Consider the following 17,112-nt stretch of genomic DNA (forward strand, 5'->3'; position numbering starts at 1 on the left):
GAGATTTTCATATCAGTCCTGATGAGAGGCAGTTGAGGGCTGTTGTTACCACCTGCTGCAAGAATTAATTTCATTCTGGCTTCTCAAGTCTGGAAGCGCTTGGGGAACTGAACTGCCCTTTGTCTAAAGAGTTCTTTCCAGGAAGCTCACTACCCAGAATTGATCAAAATGACTTAACCCCAATGGAAGGGGTAGGAGAGCCTGTCAATCCATTATTTCTCTTCTGTCCGCATCAAGCTCAGCAGAGTGCCTTGTTTATGTGGATAGGGTGGAGGATGAGAAGTGGTGGTGGCGATGGTCCGTGGAGATGGTCTGAAAACTGCTTATCTAGTTTCCTTTTACAAATGAAGAAACTGAGGCCAGTGAAGAAGTGATGTGCCCAAGATGATACAGAGTTTCTTCACAGAAGTCTGTGACTTGGTCTATGCACCATTAGCCTTGCTTTCACCCTCCCCTCTGGGGGCCTCTGCTTTATCACCCATCCATTCAACCACTATTGGTGGAGCTCTGTGCACATTACTGATGAGTTCGGGTTCTTGTCTCCTGATATAAAAGAATTTAGATCAGGGACACTGATAAAAGCAAAAGCAGACTTATTGAGGGCTCTGCAGAGGGCAGAAACACTGAGACCGGATCCCAGGTTCTGCACCCTGAACGTGGGACTTAGGGGTCATATGGCTTGGGGACACGGGAGTTGCTGGGGTTAACTAACTAAGGGGTAGGTTAGTAAGCTTCTCTTTTTTGGAACACAGATATCCCGGTATACGAACACTGATGTATATGTCAGTGAAACAAAGCATTCTGGGATCATGCAGCACATATTATGGGATGCAAGAAGGGACTTTCCCAACCAGGTATTGAGTTTGTCTATGTAATTTGTAGCTTGGCTTAGATCTGAAAAACAAACGACCTGTTTCATGCACACCACTGTGCTGGCCACAGCTGCAGCAATAAATACAACATGGACCCTGCTCCTTACAATTGTGCCACTTTCTCAGGAAACCTGGTAGGTGCAAATTTTTCCCACCCCTGCACAAGCCCCCATCCTGCCTGTCATTTGGGCTTCCAGCAGCCAGAGCTAAAGATAGAATTCAGGGCAGCGTTTTAAGTCAGCAGCGAGCAGACCTGGCTGGCCAAGCGGGGGAGGAGGAGCTAAGCTGAGTTAGGGGACCTCAGAGCAGCCAGGCTGCACTTCTCTGATAATGACCCATTCCCGTGAAACTGGCAGGAACCTCTGCTGGTCCTCCTCCACTTGCGGACAGAGCACTGAGCAGGGTTGGGGGAGCCTCTGTCTGACACCTTACTCCAGATGCCAGCCTTCCTGGGCATCAGATATCTTCTCCTGATATCTCTCCTCTGCCCCCTCTTTTGCTGACCCAGGGGCTTTGATTATTCCCAAAGCCAGGAAGACCCCACTTCTATAGATCTGTTCTGCCCCTCCTGCTGATGTTCACAGGTTAAAGCAGCGAGACAGAAAGACAACACCCAGGGATGGGGAGGTCAGGAGGTCTGCTGGGAGCCTGCTGGGCTTACAGACTGAAGCAGGGGTCCCCAAACTACGGCCTGCGGGCTGCATGCAACCCCCTGAGGCCATTTATCCAGCCCTCGCTGCACTTCTGGAAGGGGCACCTCTTTCATTGGTGGTCAGTGAGAGGAGCATAGTTCCCATTGAAATACTGGTCAGTTTGTTGATTTAAATTTACTTGTTCTTTATTTTAAATATTGTATTTGTTCCCATTTTGTTTGTTTTTTACTTTAAAATAAGATATGTGCAGTGTGCATAGGGATTTGTTCATAGTTTTTTTTATAGTCCGGCCCTCCAACGGTCTGAGGGACAGTGAACTGGTCCCCTGTGTAAAAAGTTTGGGGACCCCTGGACTGAAGGAGTCTGCTCGCTGGCAGAACCTGGATGTTGTCTCCAGAACTTTATGGAGGATGGGGTGACCATCAGACCCCACACACATGGATTTCTTCTCCTTATCCTCGGGCCACCTGCTTCTCTGTGCTGCTCCCCCGTCATGGGCCAGCTGATAGGTGCAAGCATCCCACTGGATGGCAGGGAAGGAGTGTGTGGGGAGGAGAAGCACTCAGATTCGTTTCCCTTCTGGGCCACAGCTCCCCGCTCCCCAGGCAGGTAGGCTGCAGGCAGTGGAGAAGCCATGGGAAGGAAATTAAGAAGAGCTAGAATGAACCTCCTTGGGCTGCTCACTCTTCCTTAGAAATGCAGAAGAGGACTGAAAGCTGCTTCCCCTTTCACCTGGGCCTAACTGGTCACCTGAGTCCCTCTCCAGCTTAGCCAGCATCAAATGCAGTCATGGAGACAAGACGCTGCCTGCAACCCTCCGCATGGCTGCTGGGCCAGTGTCGTGGTGAGGGCCACTAGCGAGGGCAGGCTGCAGAGCTGGAGAGGGGGGCAGCTCTACCTGACATTCGCCCCCTGCCCCACAGTGGCAAAGTGGGGACTACCACTCTAAGAACCTGCTTTCCAGGGACAGAAGTAGTATGGAAGGGTGGGGTGTAGCGACAGGGGCTGCCACATTCTGCTTTTCCATAGGCATTCTGGGTAAGAATAATAATGAGGCTATTAATAACTTCTTATCTCTGTATAAGTCATAAGGACTTTTCTCTAGATGTTTTCACCACCTGCACAATAATTAGCTTATTTAAGGCAATTCTGAATCTGTGGGATCATCACCCCCATTTGATAGATGAGGAAACTGAGGCATAGGGAAGGGATCATCATGTGTTAAATCAAGTCATGCTGCTAATAAGTGGCTGAGCAGGGACCTGAACCCAGATTTTCTTAGGTTAAGTCTTCAGTCATTTAATGTGGTTCCTTCCAAAAAGCCAGGGCTTTTTCCTGGGCTATCCTGGTCTCTTCTGGAGACAGTGTCGTACAAAGTCGCCCAAGGCCTGTCCCCTAGGTCAGCTAGTCAAGGCTTGTTTGCCCAGTCTATGTCCTGTACCAGGTCCCAGAGACAACAATCAATAGAACATAGTTTCTTTCCATCAAGGGGTTCATAGTTTGATAAAGAGAGAGACAAACCCTTAGACCATCTCAGTGCCACAAAGTTAATGTAAGGCCCAAGATAGCACAGACTGTTTGAGAGCACAGAGAAAAAGTAGTAAGCCAGCCTGGGGGTCTCAGGACTCCCTGAAGGAGGTGGTGCGCCAGCCAGCTCCTTAGCCAAGGTTATTCTCTCTGATTGTGCTGCTTTTCTTTTTTTTTTTTTTCTTTTCAAATTATAAGAGAAAGTTTATTTAGAAAGTTATAGAGGTAGTAGAATTAAGCCAGCTGGGCTGCATAGCCTCGGGAAACAAATTAAAAAAGCAAAACATAAATAAATAAATAAACAAACAAATAAATCAATAAATAAAGGCCTTTGGAGCTTGGGAGAGGGAAGGAAAAGGTAATGTGCCTATGTGCCTAGGGGGGAGACAAGGGGGAAAGAAAAGGCACAGGTGTGTTCCTGGGAGACCGGGAGAGTGTGCTGTTCTTATAAATACCAGACCAACTCAGTCCTCACTGTACTTCTCCCTACCTGTAGCCCGACCTCGGGCCTCTTTCAGGATTGGTGCAAACCGGCAGCCGTAGTTGGGGCGCCCTGACCCTGCCGGCCGAATGAACCCACCCTGCAGTCGAGGGCTTGCCACAGTCACTTTCTACTGTTGGAAATAGGCAAGAGATTGGGTTCTAAACTCAGTTCTTGGACTTGCCCCTCATGCAGCCATGGATCCTCGGTGTAGTGGGTTACCCAATCCACCTGCCCAGCCCGAGCTCAGTCTACCCGTGAGTCATCTCAGATGTTCAAAAGACTAACCTACTTTTAAAAATCTGCTGATCAGATTCTACATTGCTCTAGCTAATTCCCGGCAATTAATGCGTCTCTGTCTCTAACCCAGATCTGTCATTTCTGTCCTTACTAAGACTTTACCTTTTCCTATTAGGTCTTAGGAGTAGAGAGGGCAGTGGTCATAGTTCTCAAAGCAAGGGGCGCCTGTAGACTTGAAAACAGTAATCAAATCACCCCTAAAATTTCTCCATCTGAGGCTGACGAATCTCAGTTACACTACACCCATTTAAAAATGTATGGCCTTATATTTCCTTCCTTCAGGCCTTTCCCTCCTTTCCTTGAGGAGTCCAAGACTGGACAAAGAGGAGCCCTGAGGGGTGGGCAGAGGGCAGGAGCCACCGGACATTCTGTAGGGCTGGCAGGTAGGGTGTAGGGTGTGGGGAAGCCAGGAGTGTCAGGTGATAAGGCTAGCAGGGGCCAAATGATAGTCAGAGGAGGGAATTCCCGCAGAACCCTGCGGTGTAGCAACCTAAAGAGAAGACAGATGGGTGAAAAGAAGCTTGTGACTACAATCGAGAAGGGCCAAAATGTAAAAACAACAGAAACACAGGAGCCAAGGAAGAAAGTGTGAGAAAGAGGAGAAGCTCACCAAGATGGAATACTGCAGAGTGGCCCCTAAGACAAGGACTGAGAAGTAGCCATTGGATTTCAGAGTGAGGAAGTCACCGGGGACTCCGTGAGAGCAGTCTGAGTGAAGAGATGGCCAAAAACTGTGGGGACAGCCAGTGTACACAGGTAAGTCTGGCTGTGAAGTGAGGTGTGGCAGCCAGTGTTCACGATGGCCCCGAGGACCCTCACCCCCTGGCAGTCTCACCCTCGCCGTCCCTTCCCACACTGATCAGGGGCTGGTCTGTGGGACCAATGGAGTACCGCAGAAGTGATGGAACGTCATTCCCAAGATTCTAGTACAAAAAAAACCCCAAATAACATTGCAGCTTTCATTGTAGCCACTTTCTCTCAGATCACTCCCTCTGGGGGAAGCTAGCTGCCACGTCATGAGGCTGACATGACAAGGAACGGAGGCCCCCAACCAACAACCTCGGAGAGAGCCATAATGGAAGCAGGTCCTCCAGCCCCCATCAAACCTTCAGATAATCGCTGCCCCATCTCGACTGCACCCTCATGAGAGATGCAAGCCATCTATCTGGCTTAGCTGATCCCAGATACCTGATCCTCAGAAACTGTGAAGTAATAAATGGCTATTGTTTTGTGTTGGCTGTTGTAAATCTCGAAATGTTGGGGTAAATTTATTACACGAGCAATGACTAATGAATACAGGGCACTGAGATAGAACGTGGGGAATATGGGAGAGGATTTTTTGTTTAGTTTTGTTTTTAAGGCATAAATCTCAAACATGTTTAAATGTTAATGAGAAGGAGCCAGCAGAGAGGAAGAAATGCAAGATAAGAGAGAAGTACATGGAAAATCAATTGAATGAGGTTTCAGGGAGGTGGAAAGGGAGAGGGTCCAAAGCACTTAAAAGAATTAGCCCAAGTTCTTAAGAGGACATCTGGACCCCTACCTGTTCCACTGTGAGCAGAGAACAAAGAAGGAAAGTATAAAGTCTGTATGATGTTGGGATGTTGATGAGATTTCTGCCAGATGTCTCTTACTTTCCCAAAGGTTCCCTGCAGAGAATATAAAGGGAGATGTTGGGCGAAGTGATGATCTGAAGACAGTGGGAAAGGTCTGAAAGAGCTGATGATGAGCTCTAGAAAGGGAGTTAACTAAAGAAAGGGGAGAAGCCCTGGCCAGTTGACTCAATGGTAAAGCGTTGGCCTGGAGTGTGGAAGTCCCAGTGAGGGGTGAGGGCACACAGGAGAAGCGACCATCTGCTTCTCTACCCTTCCCTCTCCACCCCCCCTTACTCTCTCTTCCCCTCCTGCAGCCATGGTTTGATTGGCTTGAGCAAAGTTGGCCCTGGGTGCTGAAGATGGCTCCATGGCCTCACCTCAGGCACTAAAATAGCTTGGTTGCCGAGCAATGGAGCAATGGCCCCAGATGGGCAGAGTATACGTCCCGAGGGGGCTTGCAGGGTGTATCCTGGTTAGGGTGCATTAGGGTTTCTCTGCCTCCCTGCCTCTCACTTAATAATAAAAAAAGAAAGAAAGAAAAAGAAAAGAAGGGGAAGAAAATTCTGGGCCATTTGAAGGCCTGGTTGCGATGCAGGCTCACTTGTGTAGTCCCCTCAGTCTGTGCAGCCATCTGACTTTTCTCTGACAGCGCCCAGTATCTTAGCTAGAAGTGCAGAGAAGGTAAATAAGTGAATTAGCTTTGGACTGAGTCTTTGCCAAAAGAGAGTCACGAAAAGACAACGGAGCAATGGAGGTGGGCTGTTGATGTATGAGCTATTGTAAGAAATAGAATATGGAACCCAGGCTGACCCAAAATGGAAGAGAAAACACGAGGGACTGATACAGAGAGAAAATAAAAAGCCAAGAAATTGGAGGACCAATGATATCACAGGACAGTTAAAGGAAAGGCCATGGAGAGTACAAAGGTTGTGGACTGTGGCTTGCCACAGGATGTTCGGATTTAATGTCCCAGAGGTGTGGCATTTCCAAGACAATTTGGTTCTGAGGGTGATTGGGGCGGGGGGGGGGGGTCCTGCAGCAAGAGACCATGCTGTTGAGGGAGTGGCTCTTGAAGATGCGATGTCATTCCAGATGATGATGACATTTAGGCCTTCGGCTGGTAAAGCTGTCCCCAGAAGAGGGAGAGGGATACCCTCCATGAGTGAGGCGGACCCAGGCCAGCGCCAGGGAAGAGCGGAGTGCAGAGCAGGCAGCAGGAACCACTGCAGCCGGGTTTCAGGACAGAGGGAGGGCTTCATGGTTTGTTGAGCCAGAGGCCACCATCCTGTCGCCTGAGCCAAGGGCTGAGAGAGCAAGACAGCTTCCACCTGAGACGACCCAAAGGGCAGCCACGTCACAGTGCATCAGGCCACAGAGGGGAGGTGTGTGGGGGGGGCAGGGGACATTTTGGAGGGAGGAAGACCATGAGAGGTGAGAAGAGGACGCGTAGAGTGATATGGGATGAGAGTAAGAAAGCCTAGCTGACAGAAGGGACCGCGTCCTGGTGGATTTAGTGGGCTGCGGTTTTTAAAGGAGTTCCCTCAGAAAGTGAGTTATTACTGCTGGGAGAAATAGAGCCTCGCTGAGGGGTCAGCAGCAGCTTGATTATCCTTCACGCTTCTTTTATTTTTAACATTGTTTCTTTATTGACTTTAAAGAAAGAAACATCTATTTGTTGTTCCACTTATTTATGCATTCACTAGTTGATTTTTCTATGTACCCTTACCAGGGATCAAACTCACAACCTTGGCACATCAAGATAATGTGCTAACCAACTAAACTACCCAGCCAGGGCCTCTTCCTACTTCTGAGGGAGCCCTGGTCCTAGTGAGCGGGCTGGTGCAGTGACTCAGCTTGTGTAGGATCTAGCAGTGGCCTCTGGTGGCTGGAGGGAGTTAGCAGAGGCCTGGAATTACACTGGCTGCCTGGAAGGGACTTCCAGTTCACACACAGGCTCCTGGGCCAGTCTGGCCCTGTGGCCTGAGGATGCGGGGTGCCAGGTGTGCTTTGGAAGATCATCTGTTTGGCCCAAGGTTAGCAGAGAGTAAAACAAGTTCTTGCTAGACAAATTCTCTGGTATTTCATTCCATCTTTCAAGAGCTGCCCATGGCACATGCACTCACACACTCACACACGGCCCACCCCAGCCCCCGTGTACTGTCAAGAAGATGAAACAGGTGTATTCTCCAACCCACTGCAGAGGGGCAGAGGGCAGGGAGGACAGGAGGATGCAGAGGAAAGTGAAGGAAACAGAGTTCCCCAGACTCTGTTTTCTGAGTTTGATCTCCTTATCCATAGAATGGGGCTGGTCATATTTGCTTACCCACTTCAGAGCAGTCATGTGAAGATCAATAAGATAATGTATGTATAAAAATTTTTATTAACAGAATTGTTCAAAAGCACCCATTTAATTACTTTCTGGGTACAAAGGAGATCCATGTGTGCCACAGTGGCGTTCTGGGTTTCTCTATAATAACTGGCATTTGCACAGCACTTTCTAATTTACAAAGCACTTTCAGAAACATGCTTGAATGCAATCAATATTCGAAAATGCCCAGCATGGAGCCCGCCATACAGAATATACTCCATAAATGATAGCTATTCTTCCTCACTCAGTCATCATAGCTCCATTTTATAAATGAGAGAACTGAAGCTTAGAGAGGTTAATGAACCCCTCTAAGTTCCGAAACTCAAGTTTTCTGATCCCAAATTCTGAGCTCCTTAAATTACATAATGGGCCCCTGCAGGCAGCTGTAGCCATCTTACCTCGAAGATTCTAAGTTTTGGAGAGGGGGGCCCTGACCGGTTAGCTCAGTTGATTAAGAGTGTTGTCCCACAACAATAAGGTTGTGGGTTCAATCTCCCGGTCAGGGCACACATGGGAAGCAACCGAAAAATGCACAGCTGAGCAGAACAACAAATGCTTCCCCTCCCCCCACCCCTTGCTCTCCCTTTTTCTCTCTGCCTCTCTAAAAAGCAATACAAATTAAGCCCTGGCCGGATAGCTCAGCTGGAGCATCATCCTGGTGTACGAAGGTTGCCGGTTCAATTCCTGGGTTGGGCACATACAAGAGCAGCTTGATGTTCCTATCTCTCTCCCTGCTTCTCAATAAATAAATAAATACATAAATGAATTTTAAAAAAATAAATTTTGGAGAGGGGAAAAGAGAAACGAGCTTCGCTTTGGGCTTCTTTTCTGCCCCATTGTGCAGAACAACCCTGATAAGCAACCTACAGAAAACCCAAATCCAGCAACAAGTGGGAGATCGGGAGTAGGGAAAGGGGGAGGACAAACATAAATAACCAGGCTGAAGACAGCCAGCGAAAGTGACTGTGACCAGCGAGGCAGAGAGCTGATGGATGGCCATGTCTCTGGAGGAGGAAAAGCCGTGCCCAGAGGAGAGAGAGTGCCTGCCAAGGGCCCAGGGAGGGGCTGTCAGAGCAGTTCTTGGTGACTCAGGCATGTGAGGAGCTATGCGCTTCTTTTCAGGGCAGGATATTGATGGTTTATTGATCCAAGGCATGGGAGAAGGGTGACCGCATGAAGAACTCTGTTCGGGGCTGGCTAGGGGGAGTGGGGTCGGCAGGGGCTATGGGCAAGGGTGGGAAGAAAAGACCAGAAAGAGAGGTGAGGAAGGGTCAATTGTGAAAGGGGGAGGGGTGCAAGCGGGGCGGGGGGGCGATTTTTGTGGAGCAGGAGACAGTATTGACCCAACACCCAGCTTGGTGGCCTGAGGTTAGCAGGGGTCTCTCTGGCAACTAGAAAGGACCAGCAACTCTGCCCAGCCCACTCTGTTCCCTGAAGGCTTTGGACACCCTGACCCTACTCACAAGTGCACTGCTGGCCCTAGATGCTTAACATGCATTGGACAACACTCAGACATTTGCGACAAAATTAGCCAATTTCCAAAACCCATTAAATCGGCCTCCTGATAGCATCTCTCTAAGTGCCATTTTCAAAAGCGTGAAATGCCTGGGGAGACAACTGAATAGTTCTGAGCTGTCCTCTCTTCCCCTCAGCCCTGAGTCTATGGACCAAGTGGTCTCTCTTGGTGGCTCATGCAGGGACATGACCCTGGCTCCTGGAATCCTGTGGCCAGGACTCTCAGTGCCTCCTTGGGAAGTCTAATTGCACTCACCCAGCCCTGACTGATGAGCACTGCAATGTACCAGGCTGCTGGACTGTGGGTTCCAGCTCCAATGGGTTTTTGTTGTTGTTGTTGTATTTGCAAGAGAGGAGGGGCAGACAGAGAGATGAGAAGCATCAACTCATAGTTGTGGCACCTTAGTTGTTCATTGATTGCTTCCTCATATGTGCCTTGATGGAGGGAGTTGGGGCTCCAGTCAAGCCAGTGACCCCTTGCTTGAGACAGCGACCTTGGGCTTCAAATCAGGGCTCAAGACAGCAACCATGGGGTCATGTCTATGATCCCACGCTCAAGCTGGCAACCCCATTCTCAAGCTGGTGAGCCTGCGCTCAAACCAGCAATCTCAGGGTTTCGAACCTAGGTCCTCAGCGTTCCAGGCCAATGCTCTATCCACTGCGCCAGTGCCTGGTCAGGCTCCAGCTCCAACTTGGCAGGAAATTGTGTGACACCCCATCACTGCCACCACTACCACCACCAAGTTCCAGTGACCCTTCTTATAAGATGGAAGCAAAATGAATATATAACTCAACTGGCAAAAGGAAATAAGATTTTAAAAAACATAGAATTGAAAAAGATCTTTAAAATTACCTACTCTACCTCCCTCACTTTATATGTAAGAAACCAAGTCTCAATGAGAGGCTGTGATTTCCAAGATCACACAGCTAGTCAGCAGTAAAATCAGAATAAGAAGCCAGGCCCCTATCTGGGGTTTCTGCTCTCGGCATGGCTTAGTCCGGTGAAGAGTGCTGAGTAGGATATGGTATAACCATCAGACTCCTAGAAAGCACTGGAACTGGAGTCTGAAGACCTGGGTCCAAATCCTGACTGTGGCCCTTAATAATTATATAAACTTTGACAAATTATTTAACCTTGTTTGCCTCAGTTTTCTTTGGAGACTGTGTTATTAAGAACACATAACTTTGGAATTTTTGTTGTTTGATTAGTGAGTTAAAGTTTTGCCTGACCAGGCGGTGGCGCAGTGGATAGAGCGTCGGCCTGGGATGCAGAGGACCCAGGTTCAAGACCCCGAGGTCACCAGCTTAAGCGCGGGCTCATCTGGTTTGAGCAAAAGCCCACCAGCTTGAACCCAAGGTCGCTGGCTCCAGCAAGGGGCTACTCGGTCTGCTGAAGGCCTGTGATCAAAGCACATATGAGAAAGCAATCAGTGAACAACTAAGGTGTTGCAACGCGCAATGAAAAACTAATGATTGATGCTTCTTATCTCTCTCTATTCCTGTCTGTCTGTCCCTGTCTATACCTCTCTCTGACTCACTCTCTGTCTCTGTAAAAAAAAAAAAAAAAGTTTTAATCATTATGTAGTGACACTCTTTATCTTTAATTATGCTATTTTTTCTTTTTGCCTTAAATTTTATTTTGATTGTTATTAATATAGTTGCCACAGAGATTTTTTTTAGTTAGCAGTTGCCTAGTATATTATTTTCCACTTTTTTTTGTATTTTTATGTTCTTGATGTGCCTCCTTATTCATTTTAGAGAGGGGAGAGAGAGAAAAAGAGAGAGACAGAGAGAGAAGGGGGGAGGAGCAGGAAGCATCAACTCCAATATGTGCCTTGACCGGGCAATCCTGAGCTTTTGAACCGGCGACCTCAGTGTTCCAGGTTGACGCTTTATCCACTGCGCCACCACAGGTCAGGCTTGTGTCTCCTTTAAATAGTTTATAGCTGGGGTTTGTTTTTTAGTATAGCTTGAGAATCTTTTACTGTAGCATTTAGTCCATGTATATTTATTGTAATCGTAATCAACAATACTTGTATTAATTTTATATTGTTTTTTGTACATTATATTTGTCTCACTATTTCTATGTTTTCTTCCCCATTTCTTTTTACTTCTTTTGCAATAATTGAAAATTTTTTCACTTTGTTTGTTTCTGATAACAGTTTGGAAGATGCATTCTGTATCATTCTTTTGGTAGTTATCTTAGGGAAATTCTACATGTTTAAACTATTAAAATATAAAGTCAAATAGTTTTTTACCTTTTATTCAAATTTTACAAAAACTTGGAACACTTAAACTGTGTCTCCTGAGCCCAAGAAATCTATAAAATCTCAAGCTTAAATTTACTACTAAGGTTGAGAAACATCCGCAGGGTGATAGCCAGTTTCAGTAATCTGTTCAGTTATTTGAATTTCTTCTTTCACCTTGTAGATTCCTTACTTTCTTGCCAAATCATTAATGCATTTAAAATATTTTATCCACAATTTTTAGTTATTTTCAGTGGAAAAGTAGTTAGTTTAGTATATGTAGATTTTCATGTTTCTTTTTTTTTTTTTTTTAATATTTTATTTATTGATTTTTTTTTTTTTTTTTAGAGAAGGGAGAGAGGGAGAGAGAGAGAGAGAGAGAGAGAGAGAGAGAAAGGGGAGGAGCAGGAAGCATCAACTCCCATATGTGCCTTGACCAGGCAAGCCCAGGGTTTCGAACCGGCAACCTCAGTGTTCCAGGTCGACGCTTTATCCCACTGCGCCACCACAGGTCAGGCGATTTTCATGTTTCTAGAAAGAGAAGTCTGCTCAATCTCTCTGAGCCTCAGTTTTCTTGTACATTAAATGGGGATAATATTTACCTCATAGGATTGTTTTGAGAAATAAATTAAAAAATATAAAGAAGCAGTTAATACAGTATTCATAAACTAGTTTGTAATATATATATATATATATCCACACACATATTAACACATTGAAAGCCAGCTTGTTCTCCCGACTAGCTCAGTTTTGTATACCTTAGAATAAATGCCATCTTTTGATTAATTATAGAACATCCTGGTGTTGCAAGGTAAAATGGTCGTTATCTGTAACTACTGATCTGAATAAATGAGGATTTGCGGGATCTTTTACACTCAAAACAAAATAAAGAAACAAGTTGGTTTCTGAAGCCAATAAAACACCTGATTGCCTTTTAAAAATATGATCAGAACAGCCTCATTTTTTTCATTTACTCACCCCTGAACACAGTTACTAACTCTGCTTGTCCTGCCTGACCTGCAGATCACGTGATTCCTGAAAAAAAGTGGTTTCCATCTGTTCCCTTCCCAGCTGTGCTCCAGGTCTCCCTTTCAAGAGGGCTGGGTTCATTCGCAGTTCTAGAATACACGCTTCAGTAATGTCATGTGGAAGCACTAACGAACGTCAGGTGCCTGGGTCATTCAAAGAAATCATGTCTTTTTCTCTGAGGCAAATACCCTCGCTGGCAGTTCAATCTGGGGGAAGGACTGTCCTAAGCACTTAATAACCACCATATAACTTGGACCTACCAAGAATTTCAGGCAATTACCCAGTCTCTCCTCCCCTTCACAGTTGTGAAATACTTCTAGGTTCACTGTGGTCATTTCTTCACTTCCCACTCTCCCCTCAACCCTGGCTTCCACCCCATCCCTTTATATCTGCAGCTCTTGCTAAGGTCACCAGTGATTTCTGTGTTGTTAGATGCAATGAGCATCGCTCAGTTCTCATTTTACTTGACCTCTAATCATCTTTACACATGGCTGAGCACTCCTTTCATAAATCATTCTTCCCTTTGCTTCTGTAACCCATGATTTCTAGGCTTGCTTTCACCTACCCTTCCTCCTTGTCCCCTTTTCAGGTTCGTTCTTCTTACAATCAAATGTTGGGTTTCCTTAAGGTTGAGACCTAGGCTATAAGGCCAGTGGTCCTCGCCATGACCATGCAGTTCTCATTGAGTTTGGGCAGACGGTAAAGGAACAGTGGAGCCAGAAAATGGTGGGCCATTTGGTTTATTAAAGTCTCGTAAAGGCAGATGAGCAAACAGACAGGGAAGACCACTTCCCCCTCACTCTCTCCAGACTCATAGGCCCCCACAAGCAAAATAGCACTCCCCAGCCAAACAGTCCTGCCCGAAATCTCGGGGCTCCCAAACCCCTCAGCACTCCCTCTCTTTCTCTAGATCAGCGGTTCTAAACCTGTGGGTCGAGACCCCGGCAGGGGTCGAATGACCAAAACACAGGGGTCGCCTAAAGCCATTGGAAATACATATTAAAATACATAATAAATATGTATTTTCCGATGGCTTTAGGCGACCCCTGTGTTTTGGTCGTTCGACCCCCGCCGGGGTCGTGACCCACAGGTTGAGAACCGCTGCTCTAGATGCTCCAGCAAAACAGGCGGGGGGGGGACCCTTCTCCCCCAAACAATGGCCCCTCACAAGCAGGAAGGCAACCGCAATTTGTAATCTGCCTCCCTGAGGGCAAGCACCCGCAACCTTCCACAGACCACACACACAGCACTGCCCCATGCCAATACACCAATTTAGGCAAAATATATATAAGCAAGCAAACCTAACACACGTTTCAAACGTGTTTGCCCAACCCAGGCTCTCTGCTCTTTAACACTGTTCTTGATTCCTGGGGAACTCATTCAATGCACTGTGTCGATTGCTGTCTCTGTTAATTTTCCCCAAAAGTCTATTTCCAGTTCAGATTCACATATCCAGCTGCCTGCTGGGCAACTCAACTTGATTGTCTTAAGGGCACCACAAGCCAATAAATCCAAAGTCACTCAGGGTCTCTTCCCCATGCCTGCCGATTCTCTGGGAGTCCCTCTATTAGAGAATGGCACCATCAGCCATCCAGTTGCTCAAACCAGGAATCTGGGCATCATTCCTGACAAATTCCCTCACTACCCCTGCCCTGCCCCATATATATAATCTATTATCAAATCCAGTCAATTTTGTCTCCTAAATAGCTCTCTGATATGTTCACTTCTCTCTAAGTCCCTCATTCCCACCCCATTCTAAACTACAATCTTAATTCACCTGGACCACGGTAGCTGGTATGCCTAAACTTATTTTATCACGTTCCCCCAAATTTATTCTTAGCTAGCAGTCTCTTCTGAAAGCAAATCTGGTAACAGTGGCCTCTACTCAAACTTTCAATGCCCTCCCACTGATTTTAGGATTGAAAACAAAACATTGTGAGACCTTCTTTCCCTTTAATCCTCTTCCCTCCAGCCTCATGGCCTTTTCCTTATCTGCCACCCCAGGACTATTGCACATCCTGTTTCCCTTCTTATCTAGTTACCTATCTTCATTCTTTAGTGCTCAATTCAAGCATCACCTTCCTAGGAAAACCTTATCAAAATTTTCTTATCACGTTAGATCTCTCTATCATAGGTTCTTAAAACACAGCATTGCCATTCTTAGCTGCACTTGTCACAGCTGCAATTTTATATTTGTTCTGTGATTATTCAGTCATTGTGTTCCACACTAGACTGTAAGTTACATCTGGTATTTCTCATAACTGTATCCAGTACCTGGCTCACAGCAAGCACTCAGCAAACATTTGTAGAATGAAGGATCAAAAAAGATAGGTACTATTTTTAAGACAGGAACTGTTATTAACTTGTATTACATAATGAAAAAAAATTGAGGCTTAGAGAGGTTAAGTAATGCACCCAGGTAAGCAGTGGCTGAGTCAAAATTTGGACCTGCTTTTCTGATTCCAGAGCCTGCAATGCTTAAACAGAACTCGACTTTCCAAGTGGGCCAAACACCAAAACCGGATTAACCAGCAGCTTTCTAAGATAAGAGTGCCCTGTGGCCTCATCTGTACAGTCCTGGAAATCAAAAGCAGACCCTGAAAATCAGAACGGAATTTTAACATACTAGAGCTAGATGTGCTTTAGATATCCTCTGGTGAGGAAGTGACCTATCCAGGCTGACCAGGCGGTGGCGCAGTGGATAGAGCGTTGGACTGGGACCCAGAGGACCCGGGTTTGAAACCCCAAGGTCACCAGCTTGAGTGCAGGCTCATCTGATTTGAGCAAGGCTCATCAGCTTGAGCCCAAAGTCACTGGCTTGAGCAAGGGGTCACTCGCTCTGCTGTAGCCTCACGGTCAAGGCACATATGAGAAAGCAATCAATGAACAACTAAGGTGCCACAATAAAGAATTGCTTCTTCTCTCTTCCTTCCTATCTATCTGTCCCTATCTGTCCCTCTCTCTGTCACAAAACAAACAAATAAAAAATGTCACACAGCTAGGTGGCAGATTTAAGGTTAGAACTTCTAACCCCAACTTCAATGCTTTCCACCCTGAATTCACTGTATCTACTCTCCCTCCTTTCCCAAGGCAGGAGCTTAGTGTCTAAGGTTTAAGGTTCAGTCTGCCAAGAGCAATGCCTCCCATGGAAGGAGGGGAATAGAGAGCTACCTATTAGTATTTTCCAGGATAACAGAACTCAGAGCTGTCAGTTAGGTCTATCCTACAAGCAAACTCAGGGGTACCTCATACATCTACATAGTTCATTCTGCCCCAGGCACCATACTAACCTGCTAAACCCATAAATTGCATTATCTGTTCTAATGTACCACAATTAAGTTCACTTTACAGATAAAGAAACTGAGTCTTAGAGAGACTGAGTAATTTATCCAAAGTTAGAGAGTTTATGAGGGACAAAATGCTCTAGGACTAGGTTCTTAACCACTATACTAAGTTCTTTCAAAAAAAATGAACAGCCATATATACATGTCTTAAAGTCTAGTAATTGGACGTTCATCCCTTTCACTACCGTTTGCCTAGTGCATTTATCATTTCACTTAAAAAACTAGTTTAATAAAAACAAAGATGAGGTATTCTGTCTGTTTAGCTGTGGAAAGATATATTTTAAGGAAAGTCAATAGGGCTAGTAGCCATTATTATGGCTACTGGAAATTTACAAGCTTAGAGAGTTTGATCAACCGTAGAAATTTTTGTAGGTCAGTTTGACCGAAGGTGAAACCCAAGGGTTGAAATGACTGTGGGATGACAATCCCTCAATCAAAAATCTGAAATCCAAAACACTGTAAGACCAAAAGCGTTTTTGGCAAATGGACTCATTTAGAGGAAGACCCTGAAATGCCATTATCCTATGTAATGTCCCTATTGATCGATCACACTTGGGATGATTAGTCATAGATTTTTCTGAGAAAATATCAATTGCTTGATTATGTGATGCTGCCTGGGACCTCACTAAGGATTTTACATAATATATGGTAGATGCACACCGTATTACTTTGTTAAAATCTGAAGAATTATGAATTCTTAAAAACATCTGGCTCCAGGGGTTTCAGATAATGTATTTTAAACCTGTCTTTCTTTTTTTTTTTTTTTTTTAAATATGGAACGCTTCACGAATTTGCGTGTCATCCTTGCGCAGGGGCCATGCTAATCTTCTCTCTATCGTTCCAATTTTAGTATATGTGCTGCCGAAGCGAGCACTAAACCTGTCTTTCTATACAGGCTCTCGAGTCTTTTTTGTCCACAGCCCAACTTCTGCCTATCAGTCATTGGCTGGGTCATCTGTGGGGACAGATGAACCTGGCTAAGGCTCGGGCTTCTGGCCAATACTGGGGATTCAGCACTACAGACAGCGACACACCCCCACGAATGGCAAACAAATTTACTAACCTTTTGAAATCGGCTTTCCCTACCTGTAGGATTGACACAAAGCAGCTTGCCTGGCAAACACCTTCATTGTTTTTTTCTTTTTAAAAATTTTTTCCATTGGTTTCGGAGACAGAAAGAAG

At 45.9% G+C, this 17,112-nt stretch overlaps 1 non-coding gene across 1 annotated transcript; it reads right to left on the minus strand.

The window, feature by feature from the left end:
* Positions 1–16,697: 16,697 nt before the first annotated feature.
* LOC136336920 (U6 spliceosomal RNA) lies at positions 16,698–16,804 on the minus strand. Its single transcript, XR_010731654.1, has one exon. It is a non-coding gene; the product is annotated as a U6 spliceosomal RNA (small nuclear RNA).
* Between the last annotated feature and the right edge of the window lie 308 nt (positions 16,805–17,112).

Source organism: Saccopteryx bilineata, chromosome 4 (genome assembly GCF_036850765.1).
Source record: "Saccopteryx bilineata isolate mSacBil1 chromosome 4, mSacBil1_pri_phased_curated, whole genome shotgun sequence".
NCBI lineage: Eukaryota > Metazoa > Chordata > Mammalia > Chiroptera > Emballonuridae > Saccopteryx > Saccopteryx bilineata.